This window comes from Gossypium arboreum, chromosome 13 (assembly GCF_025698485.1).
Source record: "Gossypium arboreum isolate Shixiya-1 chromosome 13, ASM2569848v2, whole genome shotgun sequence".
In the NCBI taxonomy this organism is placed as follows: Eukaryota; Viridiplantae; Streptophyta; class Magnoliopsida; order Malvales; family Malvaceae; genus Gossypium; species Gossypium arboreum.
This window is the reverse complement of record NC_069082.1, coordinates 90772765-90792228: the sequence shown is the minus strand read 5'-3', so window position 1 is coordinate 90792228 and position 19464 is coordinate 90772765. Positions and strand designations below refer to the sequence as shown.

The 19464-nt window shown below is 38.2% G+C and overlaps 1 non-coding gene across 1 annotated transcript; it reads right to left on the bottom strand.

Moving 5' to 3' along the window:
* Positions 1 to 12184: 12184 nt before the first annotated feature.
* LOC128287316 (small nucleolar RNA R71) lies at positions 12185 to 12291 on the bottom strand. Its single transcript, XR_008278016.1, has one exon. It is a non-coding gene; the product is annotated as a small nucleolar RNA R71 (small nucleolar RNA).
* Between the last annotated feature and the right edge of the window lie 7173 nt (positions 12292 to 19464).

Below are 19464 nucleotides of genomic sequence, written 5' to 3'. Positions count from 1 at the left end.
AACACACAGACGACTTTTGAACCTCAAACAATCGTCATCATCGATTTGAAACTCAATCCTTGTTTGGAACACACTCAGCCCATTTTGCGCCAACTCGTCGTCGACTTTTCTCGAGCTTTCGAATTTGATGTATCAATAGTGGTTTCGCTTTCAATTCAGCTACTAACACACTATCGGATCGAATGCATAAGTGCACGCTCATCGCTCAGTAAAGCTTAATAAAGATTTACGACTCAAGGCATCCGCAACCACATTTGCCTTTCCCGGTGATAGTCAATGACCAGCTCGTAATCCTTTAACACTCGAGCCAACGTCTTTGTCGCAGATTTAAGTCTCTTTGGATCATCAAATATTTGAGACTTTTGTGATCCGAGTATACATGGCACCTTTCACCAAATAAGTAATGTCACCAAATCTTTAAGGCGAATACGATGGCGGCCAATTCGAGATCATGAGTCGGATAATTTTTCTCATGTGGCTTTAATTGCCTCGACGATAGGCCACAACTCGACCTTCTTGCATTAATACGCAACCTAACCCAAGTAGAGAGGCGTCGCTATAGATGACAAGCTCTTTCTTGGGACTCGGGTTGCACTAGAATTGGGGCTTCATCAAATAAGTTTTCGCTGATCGAAACTTTTTGGCATTTCTCCGTCCATTCGAACTTAACATCCTTTTGGAGAAGCCATCATCGGCGTGGCTATCGTTGAGAAGCCTTTACAAATCGTTCGGTAATAACCGGCAAGCCCCAAAAAGCTCCGAACCTCAAGAATATTTCTGAGGCTTCCAATTAAGTATGGCTGAAATTTTATTCGGTCGACTCGAATACCCGATGCAGATACCACATGACCCAAGAAGCTAACCTCTTAACCGTAACTCACACTTGCTGAACTTAGCATATAATTGCTTATCCCGTAAAATTTGCAAGACTAACCGCAGGTGTTCAAGATGTTCGGTCTCATTTCTTGAATAGACCAAGATGTCATCAATGAACACGACTACTTAATCGATCCAAATATGGTCTAAAGATCCGATTCATTAAATCCATAAATGCCGCAGGGCATTAGTGAGCCCAAACGGCATCACTAGGAACTCATAGTGACCATATCTCGCTCAAGGCGTCTTGGGTACGTCCGAATCTCGGATTCGCAATTGATAATAGCCCGATCTCAAATCTATTTTCGAGAACACCGAGGCTCCCTTTAGTTGATCGAACAAGTCATCGATACGCGGCAACGGATATTTGTTCTTTATTATCGCTTATTAAGTCGACGATAATCGATGCACGTACCGCATGGTTCCATCCTTCTTTTCACGAACAACACCGGCGCACCCCAAGGCGAAAAACTCAAGCGAGCAAAACCTCTATCCACCAATTCTTGCAATCGAAGCTTCCAACTCCTTTAATTCGTTGGTGCCATACGATACGGAGCTATCGAATTGAGTGGTACCGGTACCAATTGATGCCAAATTCTATTTCCGAACAGTGGTAAACCCGCAATTCTTCGTGGAAAACATCCGGTATTCACAAACCACGGCACAGATTCGAGTTTCTTTTCGATTCCTTGTCATCGAAAGCACGACGCAAGGTACGCTTCGCACTCTTTTCTTACATATTTTCGGGCCAACATTGCGATATTATACCGGCAACCCTTTAAGTCCGTAGACTTAACCCGAATTATCTCGTTATTCGCAAGACCTCAAATCGATAGTCTTGCTTTTGCAATTTACGACCGCATCGTGCATGGTCAACCCATTCAAACCAAGAATAACGTCAATTCATCGAACGGCAAAAGCATCAAGTCCGCCGGAAACAAGAACCTCGGAACACTAGGGGACTTTTCTTGCACACTTTGTTGACAAGCACGTAATGACCCAAGGGTTTGACACCGAATTACAAACTCAAGAGACTCAATAGGCAAAGTCTTATGGATGCTAAGGTTTTACATATATAAGATTGAGTAGAACCAGGTCAATCAAAGCAATCACATTAGTATTGAAAAGAGTGAAAGCACCGTAATGACATCCGGAGAGGCAAAGATCCTCAAGGCGCAGATGGCATAAGTCCTCGCAGAGCACGAGCCTCGATCCGATGGTAGCATCTCTAGATCCTCTCTCGACCGCCATCGACATTGCCCATATTTCTAGGTGGCCTACCTCGAGCAAGTGGTAGCACCCGAGTTTCCACTCGACTCACATTCTGCTCAAGCATCCTCGGCAATCCTTCCTAAAGTGGTCGGCCGATCCACACTTATAGCAGAGCGATCACGAAACCAACAGCTCCCCGAATGCCATTTGCCACAATGTTGACACTCCGCCTCTTTCGGCGATCATCTCCACCACATGGCGATCAAGTGACTCGTGTGGTCACAGGGGTCGATCGCGTCCTCGCCTAGAAAAGCCCAAAGCGCCTCTAGACCGGTTCACATCATCTCGAAATCTCTTGGTGCCTATTGAAGAGACTTTCCGAGGACCTCTTTCAAAATTCTCCGGTTCCCACATCAGCTTTTTGTTTCTCCTTTCTAAGCTCTTCGACTTTACAAGCTCGCTCAACAAGTACTACGATCTCTCGATTTCGAGAATGCCAACGAACATCCTTATATCATCATTCAGCCCATCCTCGAGCTTTTTACATAATAGCTTCGGACGAAATGCATTCTCGCGTGTATCGGCTAAGCCTCACAAATTTTCGCTCATAGTCGGTAACCACATAGAACCTTGCTTAAGATCAAGAAATTCCTTCGCTTTTGGTCGATGAATCTCGATCGATATACTTTTTTTTTTTTCGAACTTGGTTTGAAAGAATTCCCAAGTCACTTGCTCTCTAGGTACCACGAAGTCGAGTACTCCACCAATAGTAGGTGGAATCACGTAGCAAGGAGATGGTACACTTTAAGCACTCATCGGTGTACAAGATAGCTCATCGAGCACCCGGATAGTGTTGTCCAACCAAAATTCAGCTCGCTCGCATCATCATCATCCGTAGCTTTAAATTCAGTGGCCCCATGTTTTGAATCCTATCGACTGGGGCTTACTTGACCTTATTTGGTCAGCCATCGGAGGTATTGTAGGTGCGGGGTTGCATTTGTCGGAATGGAGGTTGTGGGACAGCCGTGTTAGTTCGAATGTATTGATTAAACCATTCGCTCATCACACTATAAAAGGCTTGCCTAGCCTCATCATTCGGATTGCTGGCCATAGGTTGAGAGTCCGGCGCTGTCCCTTGTGCGAGAGCAGCGCCACACTCTCCACATCATCAGCTATTGCTCGGTTGGGATCGGATCCATTGCTATAAACAAACTCAAAGTCAAATTGTCGAAATCACCACACTATCGATTCATCATTTAATGGCATGTATAGCTAGACCCCAAACACCTCACGGTAGTCCTAGAATCGACTAAACCGTGGCTCGATACCAATAAAATTGTAACACCCGAACCCGAGACCATCGCCGTGTCGGACACGAGGGGTTAGCAAGCCAAGTTCACTTGTTTTGCCCATCCATTGGACATTTCCAGTCAGGCTGGAAAAACTGCGTCACTGTCGCCTTAAAATCATATCTCTAGTTTCAAAACTCGAAACTGGTTTTGTAAATTTTCCTGAATTTAGACTCATATATCCATCCATGGATTTATTTCTAGAATTTTGGTCGGGCCAATTGGTACAGTTTATTAGTTAAAGTCACCCATGTTACAGGGATCGACTGCTCTGACCTTCGCGCGGTATAACTTGAATATCTCTCTGTACAGGGCTTTAATGCTGGTGCCGTTTGTTTCTAATGAAACTAGACTCAAAATGGAATCTTTACATATAAGGTATGTCTCCTAATTCTTTCTGGATAATTTATAGTAAATTTTTAAAGTTGTGACAGGGAACCCAGAAACCGTTCTGGCCCTGTCTTACAATAGCTTTAATATCTCTTAACATGTAACTCCTATGACCATTTCGTTTCTTCCATATGAAAATAGACTCATCAATGTTCATTTACATAGCTGATTCACTATTTAATACCATTCCTACAAATTTTGGTGATTTTTCACATTCACGTTACTGCAGCTGGCAGCATCTGTTTTTAAGGTAGGTCTTACCTATTTTGTAGTCTCCATGAACCAACTAGTCTTGCCTTACATAGGTCCACATATGATCATTTTAACCATGCCAATGGCTGATCATGTGACCAACATTCCCATTTCCAATTCATAGTCACATCATGACACCATATATATATACAAACCGCAAATAGTTTAAGTTGATACTTCACTATTACGAGCCATTTTCGCATGGCCGTACACATATACATCATAACATATTTAAACCAACAAGGGGTAGTCCTATGTAACACCCCGAACCCGAGACCGTCGCCGGAGTCGAACGCGAGGTGTTAACAGACTTCAACCCACTTTTTGACAATTTTCAGACAAGCTGCCAATCTGAGTACTAGTCGCTCCAAAATTCATAACTTGAGTTTTACAACTCGAAAATCAGTTCCGTAAATTTTTCCTGAAACTAGACTCATATGTCCATCTACATATTTTTTTCTAGAATTTTTGGTCGAGCCAATTAGTACAGTTTATTAGTTAAAGTCTCGCCTGTTGTAGGGATCGACTACACTGACCTTTGTGCGTTACGAATTGGATATCTCCCTGTACAGGGCTTCAATACTAATGCCGTTTGTTTCTATAGAAACTAGACTCAGAGAGGAATCTACACATATATGGAATGACTCCTAATTATCTCTGGTAAATTTACAATGATTTTCCAAAGTTGGAACAGGGGATCCAGAAACCGTTCTGGCCCTATTTCACAAGAACTTTAAAATCTGTTAACTTATAACTCATATGACCATTTCGTTTCTTCCATATGAAAGTAGATTCATCAAGGTACACTTACATAATTTATTTGCTATTTAATACCATTCCTACTATTTTTAGTGATTTTTCACATCCACGTCACTGCTGCTGTCAGCATCTGCCTTTAGTAGGCTTTACCTATTTCATACTTTCCATGATTCAATTGGCCCTTTTACATACATAGCACAAAGCGTGATCATGATTAACCATTCCAATGGCTAATCGTTTCAAAATAATTCCATACCTCATAAGGGTCAACATACAAACGATTATAGTTCTATGCTAAAACGTATATAAGCCATTTTCGCATGGCTATCCAAGTTTACACAAACCGAAGGTACATGACCTTCAACAAAGGATGGTCCTATACATGCCATTTCAAAGTTCAACCAAAATTTGTACCAAAATGGGGCTTCGATAGTGTGGATGACTTCGACTTCTTTGATCCCGAATCCGATAGCTAACGAGCGAAACCTATAAAACAGAGAGCCAAAGCAACGGGTAAGCATTTTAATGCTTAGTAAGTCTCAAGCAATGAAATCAGCTTTGACTAAGGTATTTTATTCACATGGCTAATTAAACCACTTTACTAATTCACATTCCCATACTCATACTTATTTCACATCACCGACCCTTATGTTCATACACAAAAGAACAACTTAGCCCAAGGCCGTAGCTCGTTTATCAACTTAGCGCATACTTACTTGTAAGAATTCAATTAGTACAAGCACATACAAACATACCTCATTGCTGGAATTTTCACAAGTGTATAAGCTGAAATTTTCACAGCAAGATTGCTCACTTCGAATCACATACTTTCGGATTTAACCGGATATAGCGATCAGACGATTGCCTTCGGTCATAACCCGGATTTGGTGACTTGCACAAAGGCCTTCGGTCTTAGCCCGGATATATCAACTCGCACGAATGCCTTCGGTCTTAGCCCGGATATATCAACTCGCACGAATGCCTTCGGTCTTAGCCCGGATATATCAACTCGCATTTAATGCCTTCGGTCTTAGCCCGGATATATTTCCAATGTTCACTTACATATATATCAATATTCAAGACACGTCCATAGTTCATTTTCGTTACTAAAGCTCTAACACAAAATATCTATCAACCTTTACTATTTCGCTCAATGGCCACACAAACAAGGAGCATAATTTTGATATAATTCAAGTAGGGTCATCACTCAAGACTTACCTTGGATGTTGTCGAGCGATTTCGACGGCTATTCAACTACTTTTTCCTTCCCTTTATCGGATTTAGCTCCCTTTGCTCTTGAGCTAATTTACACAAATTTAACTTATTAAAATCTCATCATGATAGCTTATGGCGAATATGACAAGGAGTGTAAATGGTCATATGGCCATCCTTTAGCTCAAATACACAATGGTCATGCACATTTTACATCACAACAAGCAATTCAATACATTCAAACATCAACGTGAAGTTCAAAGTACTTGGCCCTTATATACATTAGGCATCAAAGTTGTATATGTACGAAATCATAAATCGAACTCAACACATTAGTTAATATTCCTCTTAGCCGAATTTTCTAAGCCAAGAATAGGCATCAATATGCTTGCCTCAAACCGAATGCATGCACACTAATTACCCCTCATGTGGCGAATATACACTTAATACCACACAAAAAAAAAACAGCATACATTTTACTACTAACACATTACATATCGTAATTCATTGCACATCTCTTATTTACTTCATAATCAACACATCATCACAAGCAAATATACACTTTGAATTAGTATATATGTCATACCAATCCATCATGTGCAAACATATATTCATGTAGGTGCAAGGCCAATTCTCAAGTGGCTTATATCCAAATATATACACATTTCCAAAGCTTAAATCTTACTTACCATGCAACATGCATGAATTATACTTATGGATATATCATGGCGAATACCACAACACCACACCATTTCAATTTGGTCATGGTGAAACAAAGAACTTAGTATCTCATTCAAAAAATGCTAAAAGAAAATCTAAGAATCTTCAATCCTCCATCACATGTATCACTTTCAAGCTTGTTATTTAACATGCAATGGCATTAACACCACATTCACTTTGGCGAATTTCATTCCCATGACATAACAAGGATTTGAACCATGGGCTAACAAGAACATTAAGCTAGCAACTAAAAACATGCATGAACCTCAAACATACCTTAATCTTGATGCAAGTTTAGCCAACCTCTTCCTAATCCTCTTCCAAACCAAGTATGAAGCAAAACTCCTTCCTTAACCTTAGTATTTTCGGCCAACAAGAGAGTGAAAAGAGATGAACAAAATTTTTCTTTCTTCCTTTAGGACATTCGCCAAGCTATGGAGGAAGATGGACACTTTTTTTTTTTTGTTTCTCATCTACTAACATTAATTGTTTATTCCATACCCTTATTTTATTCTTTCCATCATAACCCATTTACCAAACATGTTTCATGACATGATTTTTGCCCATAAATCCTTGTCATGGCCGGCCACTAGCTATGGGGGAAATTTGACATGCAAGTCCATTGTTTTGCATGCATCCTTTAATTAGTCATCACACATTTCCCCTCATACTTTCAAAGTTTATTACTAGGTCCTTTCTAGTGAAATTCACATCTATAATTCTAAATCAAAGCATAAAAAAATATCACACATGAGTTAACACACATTATAGGCAATAAAATAAATATTAAATTATTTTTATGCCTTGGTTTTGTGGTCCCGAAACCACATTTCGACTAGGGTCGTTTTAAGGCTGTCACATCCTATACATGCCATTTCAAGTTCAACCAAGAATTTATACCAAAATGGGGGCTTGATAGTGTGGATGACTTCGACTTCAACGATCCCGAATCCGATTGCTATCGAGCGAAATCTAGAAAACTGAGAGCCAAAGCAATGAGTAAGCATTTTTATGCTTAGTAAGTCTCAAGGAATATAATCAACTCTAATTACAGCAACACATTCACATAGTTAAATGCATCATTTCATTAATGCACATTCACATAATCATACTTACTTCACCATCCCAACTCTTATGTTCATACACAAATAACGGCTTCATTAAGGCCGATAACTCGTTCCATCATAGGAGCGGATATTCACACGCCTACTCCTAGCCCGCAAAGCACACACCGCACTTACCTTGTCATTGGGAAATTTCACAAGTGCATTAGCTGAAATTTTCCAGCAAGCTTATAATTTTCAAATCACATACCTTCGAGTTTAACCGGATGTCGCTACTCGATCAATCGCCGGGACATAGCCCGTTATGGTAACCCGCACCAAGGCCTACGGACTTAACCCGGATATCACGATTTGCACAAATGCCTTGGTCTTAGCCCGGATAGAATGACTCGCACGAATGCCTTTGGTCTTAGCCCGGATGTAGCCACTAGCACAATTGCCTTGGTCTTAACCCGGTTATAATTTCCACATAATTGTCTTCGGGGCTTAGCCCGGATATCATTCAATTTCTCATGCACACATACATCAATAATCATTGGACATACATATTTATTTTCGTTACTAAGGCTCAAACACAATTATAATCACTAACATAATCGCCTTCGGGACTTAGCCCGGGTATCATTCAATACTCATACACACATAAATCAATAATCAATACATCCATATTTCATTCCACATAATTCAAGTAAGGTCACTTCTTGAGGACTTACCTCGGATGTTGTCGAACGGCTTTTACGGCTATTCGATTACTTTTTCCTTCCCCTTGTCCAATTGTGGCCCTCTTAGCTCTTGAGCTAATTCAAACAAATTCAATTTATCAAAACCTCATTGTGCTAGCTTATGGCCGAATATGACAAGGAATTTAAATGGTCATATGGCCACCCTTTAGCTTGAATACACAATGGTCATGCACATTTTATACTACATCAAGCAATTCAATACAATTTATTCGAGCATCAAGGAAAAGCTAAGGCCTTCAATAGGCTACCCAAGGCCGAATATACTTGTCCATGTTGAGGCCAATTATGCACTTAATACCACACAAAAACAGCATGCATTTTACTAGTTAATGCTTTGCATATTGTAGCTCAAAACTTACAATATAGCATCAAGCACTTATATGTGTGCTAGGCCGAATGTGCTTACAATTTCACAATTATTCTTCAACATCTTCTTCTTTAAACAAACTTATTCATCACTTCCTTCATAACCAAAACATCATGTGCAAACATATATATACATATATGAGCATGGCCGAATTTCAAGGTGTCCATAGCCATCCAAAACACAAATTTTAACTAACATGCAAGAAGCATGAACCATGCTCATGAATGCATCATGGCCGAATATGACAATCATGCTCCTTTTCAACTTCAATCATGATAAAACAAAAAGAAAGCTCAAAATCTTACTCAAGAGTAGACAATCCATCATTGCATGCATCATCATCAAGCTTCACACTTAGCATGCAATGGCTTTATCACCATAACAACTTTGGCCAAATACCATTTCCATGGCTTAACAAAGATTTGAGCCATGGCTAACATGCACATCAAGTTAGCAACCAAAACATGCATGAAACTCCTAACACAACCTCATACATACCTTAATCTTGATGCAAACTTAGCCAAATCTCCTTCTAGATCTCTTCCAAACCAAGCATGAAGCAAAAATCCTCCTTCTTCCTTAGTTTTGGCTCAAAGAAAGGATGAACAAAATTTTTTTCTTTCCTTCTCTACAACTCACGGCAATGGGGGGGGATTACCACACTCACACACATTTTTTTTCATTTTTTTATCACCCATACACCTTTGTTTATTATTTCACCCTAATGCACCAACAAAACATGTTTCATGACATGTTTAGCCCATCCTCCTTGTCATGGCCGGCCACCACCTATAAAGGGGGAATTTGACATGCAAGTCCATTATTTTGCATGCATGCTTTAATTAGTCATCACACATTTCCTATCATACTTTCAAAGTTCATTACTAAGTCCTTTCTTGTGGAATTCACCCTTATAACACTAAATCAATCATCATAAAATGTCATACATGAGCACACACATATTATAGGCATCAAAATAAATTTTTAATTATTTTTATGCCTCGGTTTTGTGGTCCCGAGACCACCTTCCGACTAGGGTCAATTTTGGGCTGTCACATAAGTCCCGAAGGCATTTGTGCGAGTTACTATATCCGGGCTAAGTCCCGAAGGCATTGGTGCGAGTTACTATATCCGGGCTATGTCCCGAAGGCATTCGAGCGAGTAGCTATATCCGGTTAACTCCCGAAGGTACTTGGCTTGGGAATGAGCGACCTTGCTGTAATAGTTTCAATTAATATGCTCGTAAAATCCCAGCAATGAGGTATGTCTCAGATATGCATTGATTTAGTTGATCCTTACAATTAGTATTCGCTCATCGATAAATGAGCTACCGGCCTTTGGCTAAGTTGATCTTTTGTGTATGAATATAAGGGTTGGTAATGTGAAGTAAGTATGATATTGAGAATTTGTGCATATGAAATTATCCGTTTAGCCATATGAATGCTACACTTTAGTTGTGTCTAATTTCATGGCTCAAAACTTACTAAGCATTAAATGCTTACTCTGTTTCTTTGAATCTCTGTTTTATAGATTTTGGTTCGTCAGCTATCGGACTCGGGATTGTCGAAGTCGAATTCGTCCACACTATCAAACCCCCTTTTTGGTACACTTTTGGTTGAACTTTGAAATGGCATGTATAGGACTACCCTTTTTTTTTTTGTGGGTCATGTACCCTTCGGTTTTGTATAAATTTGGATAGCCATGCGAAAATGGCTTATATATATTTTTGAGCATAATGTTATAATCATTTTGTATGTATATGGTTATTGAGAGGTGTGGATATGCTTGGCAATGATTGGCCATTGGAATGGTTAATTACGATCATACTTTGTGCTATATATGCTAAAGGGCTAGTTGAATCATGGAAACTATGTAATAGGTAAAGTCTACCTTAAAGGCAGATGTTGACAGCAGCAGTGGTGTGAATTTGGAAAATCACTAAAAATATTAGGAATAGAATTAAATAGTGAATAAATTATGTAATCGAACCTTGATAAATATACTTCCATATGGAAGAAACGAAAAGGTCATATGAGTCGTATTTTAAGAGATATTCAAGTTTTCGTGGGACAGGGCCAGAGCGATTTCTGGATCCCATGATCTGACTTTGGAAATTCATTATAAATTAACCAGAGATAATTAGAAGTCATGCCATATATTTATAGATTCCTTTTTGAGTCTAGTTTAATTAGAAACAAATTGTATAAGTATTTAAGCCCTGTATAAGGAGTTATCTAAGTCGCAATGCAGGAAGGTCAGTGTAGTCGAACCCTGTAACAGGGGAGATTTTAACTAATAAACTGTACTAATTGGCTCAACCAAAAATTCTAGAAAAGAATTTGTGTATGGATATATGAGTCTAGTTTCAGATAAAAATTACAAAACTGAATTTCGAGTTTTGGAACTCAAGATATGATTTTTAAGGTGACAGTGACGCAGTTAGTCAGCTGTCTGGAAATTTTTAAAATGGACTGTGAAAATAAGTGAATTTAGTCTGTGAACCCCTCGTGTCCGACTCCGGTAACGGTCTCAGGTATGGGGTGTTACATAAAGGTTTTTGGTGCCGTTGCTGGGGATTGTCAACTATTTCCATTGTCATTTTTTGTGAAGTTATCCATTTTCAATTTGGTTATTTCTAACAGTACTAACTTATTCTTTTTAATTTTGTGATTTTCTTTTCAAGTGTTTATGAGCTTAGATCGGATTATCGATTTACTCCCAGTAGACCCTAAAATTGAGCAAACTTTTAGACAAAGAAGACGTGAATGAATAGCTTAGAGACAAGTCAAGATGGATCTTGGAAATCAGAATCAAGAACAAGGTAATGAAGCCGGTCATGTATGAAATCCCATCCTCATTGCCGATGATAGGGATTGATGCATCAGACAATATGCTGTGCCACTTTTCAATTAGTTAAATCCAGGAATTAGAAGGCCAGAAATTGAAGCAACCCAATTCGAATTGAAACTAGTGATGTTTCAAATGCTACAAATGGTGGGCCAATTTAGTGGTATGCCCACGGAAGATCCACATCTCCACCTTTGATTGTTTATGGAGGTGAGTGATTCATTCAAAACATCCAATGTGACTGAAGATGCACTGAGGTTGAAGTTGTTTCCGTACTCATTGTGAGATCGAGCACGAGCATGGCTTAATTCATTGCCACCAAGTTCCATATCTACATGGCAAGAAATAGCAAAGAGATTTTTGGTTAAGTATTTCTCGCCTAGCAAGAATGCTAAGTTGAGGAAAGAGATAACAACTTTCCAACAATTGGATGATGAGTCTTTGTATGAGGCTTGGGAGTGATTCAAAGAGTTACCTCGTAAGTGTCCTCATCATGGGATTCCTTATTGTATCCAGTTGGAGACATTCTATAATGGTCTCAATGCACATACAAGATTAATGGTAGATGCCTCTGCGAATGGTGCAATTTTGTCTAAGTCTTATAATGAGGCTTATGAGATCATTGAGAGGATCGTGAGTAATAACTATCAATGGCCAACAAATCAAATAGCTTCAGAAAGACGTGTAGCCGGAGTTCATGAAGTTGATGCCCTCACTTCGTTATCAGCTCAGGTATCATCTATTTCCTCTATGTTAAAGCATTTTACCGCTAATAATAAAAATAATTTTGTAGCTCAGCCACCAAGTCCGTTTGAAGTAGTGTCCTGTGTGTACTGTAGGGAAGGTCATTCTTTCAAAAATTGCCTATTGAATCCCGAGTCAGTGTACTATATAGGGAACCAACATCATAATAGGAGTGGACAAGGACCCCAGTCCAACTTCTATAATCCTTCATGGCGTAATCATCCTAACTTTTCTTGGAGCAACCAAGGAAATGGACCAAACAACAACTTTATGCAGCATAAACTAAACCAATCTCAAGGGTTTAATCAGCAAGCTCCAAAACCAACTCAAGCTAAATCATCGAATAGTTTGGAGAATTTTTTGAAAGCATACATGGCAAAGAATGACGCTTTGATCTAAAGCCAAGCAGCAACACTGAAAAATTTGGAAAACCAAATGGGTTAGTTAGCTACGGAGCTTCGTAATAGGCTGCAAGGAACCTTGCCGACCAATACTTTGAATCCAAGAAATTCGGGTAAAAAACATATCAAGGAAGTGGCATTGCAAAGTGGTAAAATTCTGGAACCTTGATTGATTGATGTCAAAGATAAGCCCATTGAGGAGAATCAATCAACTGTTGAGACTCCTACACCAAAGGAATCAGAAGACTGACAATGTAAATCCTAACTTAATGAATTTATACTTTAACATCTTCTTTGGATTCAGATTTACCTACTCAGAAAAGTTGTTCGGTTTAACCAAAAGTTCTATCACCTCCATATCAGCAAAGATTTCGGCAACACAAGCAGAAATAGGAGGTGCAATTCAAGAATTTTTTGGCTATTCTGAAGCAATTACACATCAATATTCCATTGGTGGAGGCTTTAGAACAAATGTCGAATTATGTGAAGTTTATGAAGGATGTACTATTCAAGAAGAAACGACTGAGTGAACATGAGACTATCGCCCTGACGAAGGAATGCAGTGCGTTCCTGCAGAACAAGCTACCATCAAAATTGAAGGATCCAGAAAGCTTTACGATACCCTGTAACATTAGTGAATCTTACTATGTTAAAGCTTTCTGTGACTTAGTATCAAGTATCAACTTGATGCTGAAGTTTATTTTCAAGATGCTAGGGATAGGAGAAGTAAGAACTACAACTGTGACACTCCAGCTAGCGGATCGATCTTTAGCATACCCCGAAGGAAAGATCGAGGATGTTTTGGCAAGAGTCGATAAATTTATTTTTCCTACTGATTTTATTATTCTAGATTTTGAATCAGATAAGGAAGTGTCAATTATCCTTGGGAGACCTTTCCTAGCCACGGGAAGAACATTAATTGATGTGCAGAAGGGTGAACTTACCATGCGAGTTCAAGACGATCAGGTAACTTTTAACATTCTTAAAGCGATGAAATTTCCCGATCCGACAGAAGAGTGCTTAGTTATGAAAGAAATAGAAACCTTTGTTTTTATGGAAAGCCATACTGAAGAAGATCCAGGGAAGAAAGCCTTAGGGTTTAACCCTTTGGAGGATGAAGAAAGTGAAGAAAACATGGTTCTGGTGGAAGCCAATCCGAGAATTTTATTCAATCCACACGGTTTGAACCATTGGAGTTGGAAGTCAAAGAATTTGTGCAACCCAAATTTTCAATCGGAGAACCACCTACACTTGAACTAAAGTACTTCCTTCCCATTTAGAATACGTTTATTTAGGTGATTGTTCTACTTTTCCTGTGTAACACCCCCCACCCGAGCCCTATGTTGGGACGGGATACGAGAACTTACCACACTTAATCACATGCATACAATCATTGTGATGCCATTAAGACTCGGTCAAATTAAAAACTTTTTTGAAATTTGTCTAAACACCTTAATATGGGCCTACGAGGCCCCAAACATCCATCGAAAACTATTCGGTACCAACCCTGGTCCTTTAACTGACTTTATAAAATGACCCTTGAAACAGGGCACACGCCGGTGTGGAAGGGCAACACACTTGTGTGGCCACTATGACATGGTCGTGGTGATGGCCCGTGTGGTTCACATGGCCTAAGCATAAGGGGACACGCTCGTGTCCCGTGTAACACCCCTTACCCGAGACCGTCGACGAAGTCGAGCACAAGGCATTACCGGACTTAGCTTACTAATTCGGGGCCTAAAAATTTGCTGTTAAAATTAATTTAGTTTCATTCATTCAATATGTCCCTAAAAAGAGTCTTCGAGACCCTAAAACATGAAATTGAAACAGTTCAGGAACAAACCGGAATCAATAAAAATTTTCCAATCACTTAAACAACTCAAAACAATTTATTTCATCTTTTATAAATAAACTGCTCATCTGCGTCATAGTCACTAAATAAATCATAACACGAGTTACGAAACTTGAAATTCAAATCTGTAAATTTTATCTGAAACTAGACTCATATATATTCTTACTAAATTTGTTTCGGAATTTTTGGTCTAGCCAATTAGTACAATTTATTAGTTAAAGTTTCCCCTATTTCAGTGTTTCGCTGCTCTAACCTCTGTTCACTACAAATTAATTTTCTCCCTGTACAGAATTCAAATAACCATGCCGTTTATTTATCTTAAAATTAAACTCAATAAGGAATCTATACATATAAATTATAACTCATAATTATTTTTTTTATAGTTTTATTTGAATTTATAAAATCAGAATAGGGGATTCAGAAATCACTCTTACCCTATCTCACCAAAATTTAAATATCTCATAAAATACAACTCTTTTATTTACTCTGTTTCTTTCATATGAAAACACACTCAATAATATTTCATTTTGTGTCTCATTCACTATCTAAATCCATTTATACTATTTTTAGTTATTTTTCAAATTCACGTCATTACTACTGTCTGATACTGTTTTAAAGCTAATTTCACCTTTTTCATGATTTCCATGGAATAACTAGCATTTAGGCATACATAACACCAAACATGTCCTTGATTAGCCATTCCAATAGCTCATCATTATCAAGTATTTACATACCATTCATTAGCCATATCATAAGATCATACACACAAAATGGCTAAGATGCTATACATGCCATACTCAAAATGAAACATCTAGTTATACCAAAATAATCCTTGTGATAGTGTGCCCGAACCTCCGACGTACTTTACGATCCCCGGGTTAGCTTGACAAAGCTATAAAAAGAAAGAAAATAAAGGGGGTATTCATTAAGCTTAGTAAGTTTGCATGCAAATAAATAACAACATTCTTAAGAATTATCTTACTACAATTGGCATGATACTACTTAATGCAACTTCATTAATTGTCATAGACATATTTTAAACTTCTTCACTTACTCACTTACTTAAATACTTACTTACTTAATCAAATTTATTAATACTTTACTTACCTTTTTTCTTATCAAGCATACATGAACATTATATACTTACCTTTGCTCTTCTAGCATGAAGTTATCCTACCTTTTTAGTATAACTCGTCTTACCTTACCTTACCTTGATATTCTCTTTAAATTTTCCCGTTGAACATCTTGAAATACTAAGGATACATGGGTACCTTACCATTGCCATGACTTGTCATGGTCTTACGTGGTATCCTTTTGAAACTTACCATTGCCATGTCTCGACATGGTCTTACATGGTATCCTTGCCTTATGAACTCTCCAATTCCATACCTTGGCATGGTCTTACATGGGACGTTTTCCTTATAGTAACTTATCAATGCCACGTCTTGACATGGTATTACATGGCATCCTTGCCTTGGAAACCTTACAAATTGCCATGCCTTAGCATGGTCTTACATGGTATCCTTAAACCTTAATGTCATGACATTTGTATCCTACACATTCCTAAGGTTCAACCGGGACTTTCTGCATTTACTTCTCCGTCAATTCATCCTTGAGTCTTCTTTGAATAATTTCATAAAATAAATATACACATGCTGGAAATTAACAACATTAACATAAAATAATAGAATATTTCATTTATTTACCGCAAACTTACCTTGAAACAAAATACGATCAACTATATCGATTTAGTCCACTATTTTTTCTTTCCCCGGTCTAACTCCAGATTTTGTTCTTATTGATCTATAATAACAAATTCAGTTTATTTAATACTCACATTTATTAAAATAGTCCTTGACTCAAACTTTGGAAAAATTACACTTTTTCCCCTAAACTTTAACATATTTACACTTTTTCCCCAAGGCTCAGAAATTAAACTTCATCCTATTTTCTTATGTTTTATGACATGCTGATCATTTTTCCCTTCTATGGTAACATCAAATTCTCACTCTAACATGTACTTATGAACATTAGGTATTTTTACTGATTATGTTGTTTTACTCGTTTTCACGTAAAATTGCTTAGCAAAAGTTGTTTAACACAATTTCAAGCTTCATATTCTACCATAAAACATCAAAATAAATACATTTCACCAATGGGTATTTTTCCAAACCCTAGGTTTAATTATTGCTAGAATAAGCTTAATCAAGTTACTGGGACTCCAAAAACGTAAAGAACATAAAAAACGGGGCTTGGAATAACTTACTATGGAGCTTGGAAGCTTGAAACAAACCCTAGCTATGGAGAACCCTTGAAATTCAGCCTAAGGAAGAAGATGAGCACATTTTTGCCATCGCTTTCCCTTTTTAATTCTTTTATTTGACACTTTACTAAAATACCCTTCATTAAAATTTTTAGTTATTTCTACCTATGTATATCCATTTTTTACCATGAAAATATAATGGTCTAATTACCATTTAAGGACCTCTACTTCAATTATGCACTTCAATTTAATCCCTTAGAATTTAGAACTCATATTTATCAACTTTTTCAATTAAGCCCTAATATGCAAATCGAACATGCAATCACTAAAATTTCTTATCGATATTCTAACACATGCATCTAATCACTCAGTAAATCGTAAAATTAATCGTAATAAATTTTTCTATCTCGGATTCATGGTTTTGCAACCACTATTCTGTTTAGGCCCTATTTTGGGATGCTACATCCCGAGCCCGTGCGAATTAAATTCTAAATTGGAACCTACATGGGGTTTTCATACGGCCTGACACACGCCCGTGTCCATTGCCCGTGTCTCTCACATGGCCATGACACGCCCGTGTTTTAGCCCGTGTCTAAAAACCATGACATTCTATTTCTGACTTCAGCATCCAATTTAGGGCACACGGCCAAGGCACAAGCCCGTGGCTAGAGGTCATGTCCTCCACACGGTTGAGACATACGGCCGTGTCTCTGCCCATGTGTTTACTACCATGGATACTGACTTGTCAATTTAACGTGTAGGGGACACACGACTGGATAACATGCCCATGGGGCTGATCGCGTGTCACACACGGCCTAGACACATGCCCGTGTGTCTACCAGTGTGGACAAAATAAGGCTATTTCCCAAGCCTTTTTGTCACCCTCTAAACTACGTAACCTCTAACATGACAAATCCATACAACAATACAAGGTCTAGTCAGCCACGCAAGGCATTATCCCATTCATGCAATTTACTCATCCATGAAAATATCATCATTTTCATATAACAATAATGAACATCAGCCATTATCCAAGGCTTTATACAAAACGAAGGGATTCATCCCAAGCCAACACATTTGGCCAAAAAAACATTGACACGACACTCAAAAGTCTAAGCCCTATACATGCCATATTCAAAATAATAAAACCAATTATACGAAGTGCTTTGGTTGACAGTGTGATCGATGCCTCTGACCTCTAATGATCCTCGAGCTAATTAGGCGGCACTATAAGAAAATGGAAAGGAGAGGGAGTAAGCATAAAGCTTAGTAAGTCCCATGCAAATAAATATAACAACAACTTTACCATTCATCATCATGCTCATAGTACAAAAGTAGGCATAAGCACAACTTACTCATCACTATCTAATATAATTCACATAGAACATATTGAGCTCACATCTCATACATTTCAAATAGGTAACTGTATCACTCACAACATGGTTATACTTTTCTCGTTTAACTTAAATTGTAACTCTCACAGTTGAACCATTTAGAATGCTATTGGATATTTATTAAGCCTCAAACATAGGGTATAATGCCGATGCCATGTCCCAAACATGGTCTTACACTGACACTTCTATACGTGTTGATGCTATGTCCCAGACATGGTCTTACACTGACACATCTCGTAGCCGATGCATGTCCCAGACATGTCTTACACAGGCTTACATCTTGAGGCCGATGCATGTCCCAGACATGTCTTACACTAGCTCTCGTCTCAATACCGATGCCATGTCCCAGATATGGTCTTACACTGGCTCTCATAATGTTTCCGATGCATGTCCCAGACATGTCTTACACTAGCACACAAATAACCCAAATGTCATGGCATGAATATCTGATTTATTTCCTAAGGTTCAAATGGGAGTTCTACTATCTCAATATTCATCATACATAATCATTTCCACAAATAAGCAATTTATGCTATATCAATTCAAACACATATAATAACAGTGTAGTTATATTATTTACATAAAACTTACCTCGGTACTTAAAATGTGGCGACTAGTTGAGTTAATCTACTTGCTTAGCCTTCCCTCGAAATTTTGTAATTCTTGATCTAAAATGGAAACATTCAGTCATTTAATCATCGATTAAATCTAAACGCTCAATAATTTATTATTTGGGCAAAATGACCATTTTGTCCCTCGACTTTCACAAAAATGACCATTTTACCCCTAGGCTCAAAAATTGATTTTTATCGAGTTTCCTTATTAGTCTAGCCTAACCGACCATTTATCTCTCTTATGACAACCCCAAATTTCCAATATTTCACAACATTACAATCTATTTTACAAACTTTATAAAATAGTCCTATTAGGGTTTTCATGAGAAGTCCTTTCACAAAAGTTTTTTTATTTCATAACCATAATTCATTTTCTTCCATAAAATTTCAGAAAACAACATGAAC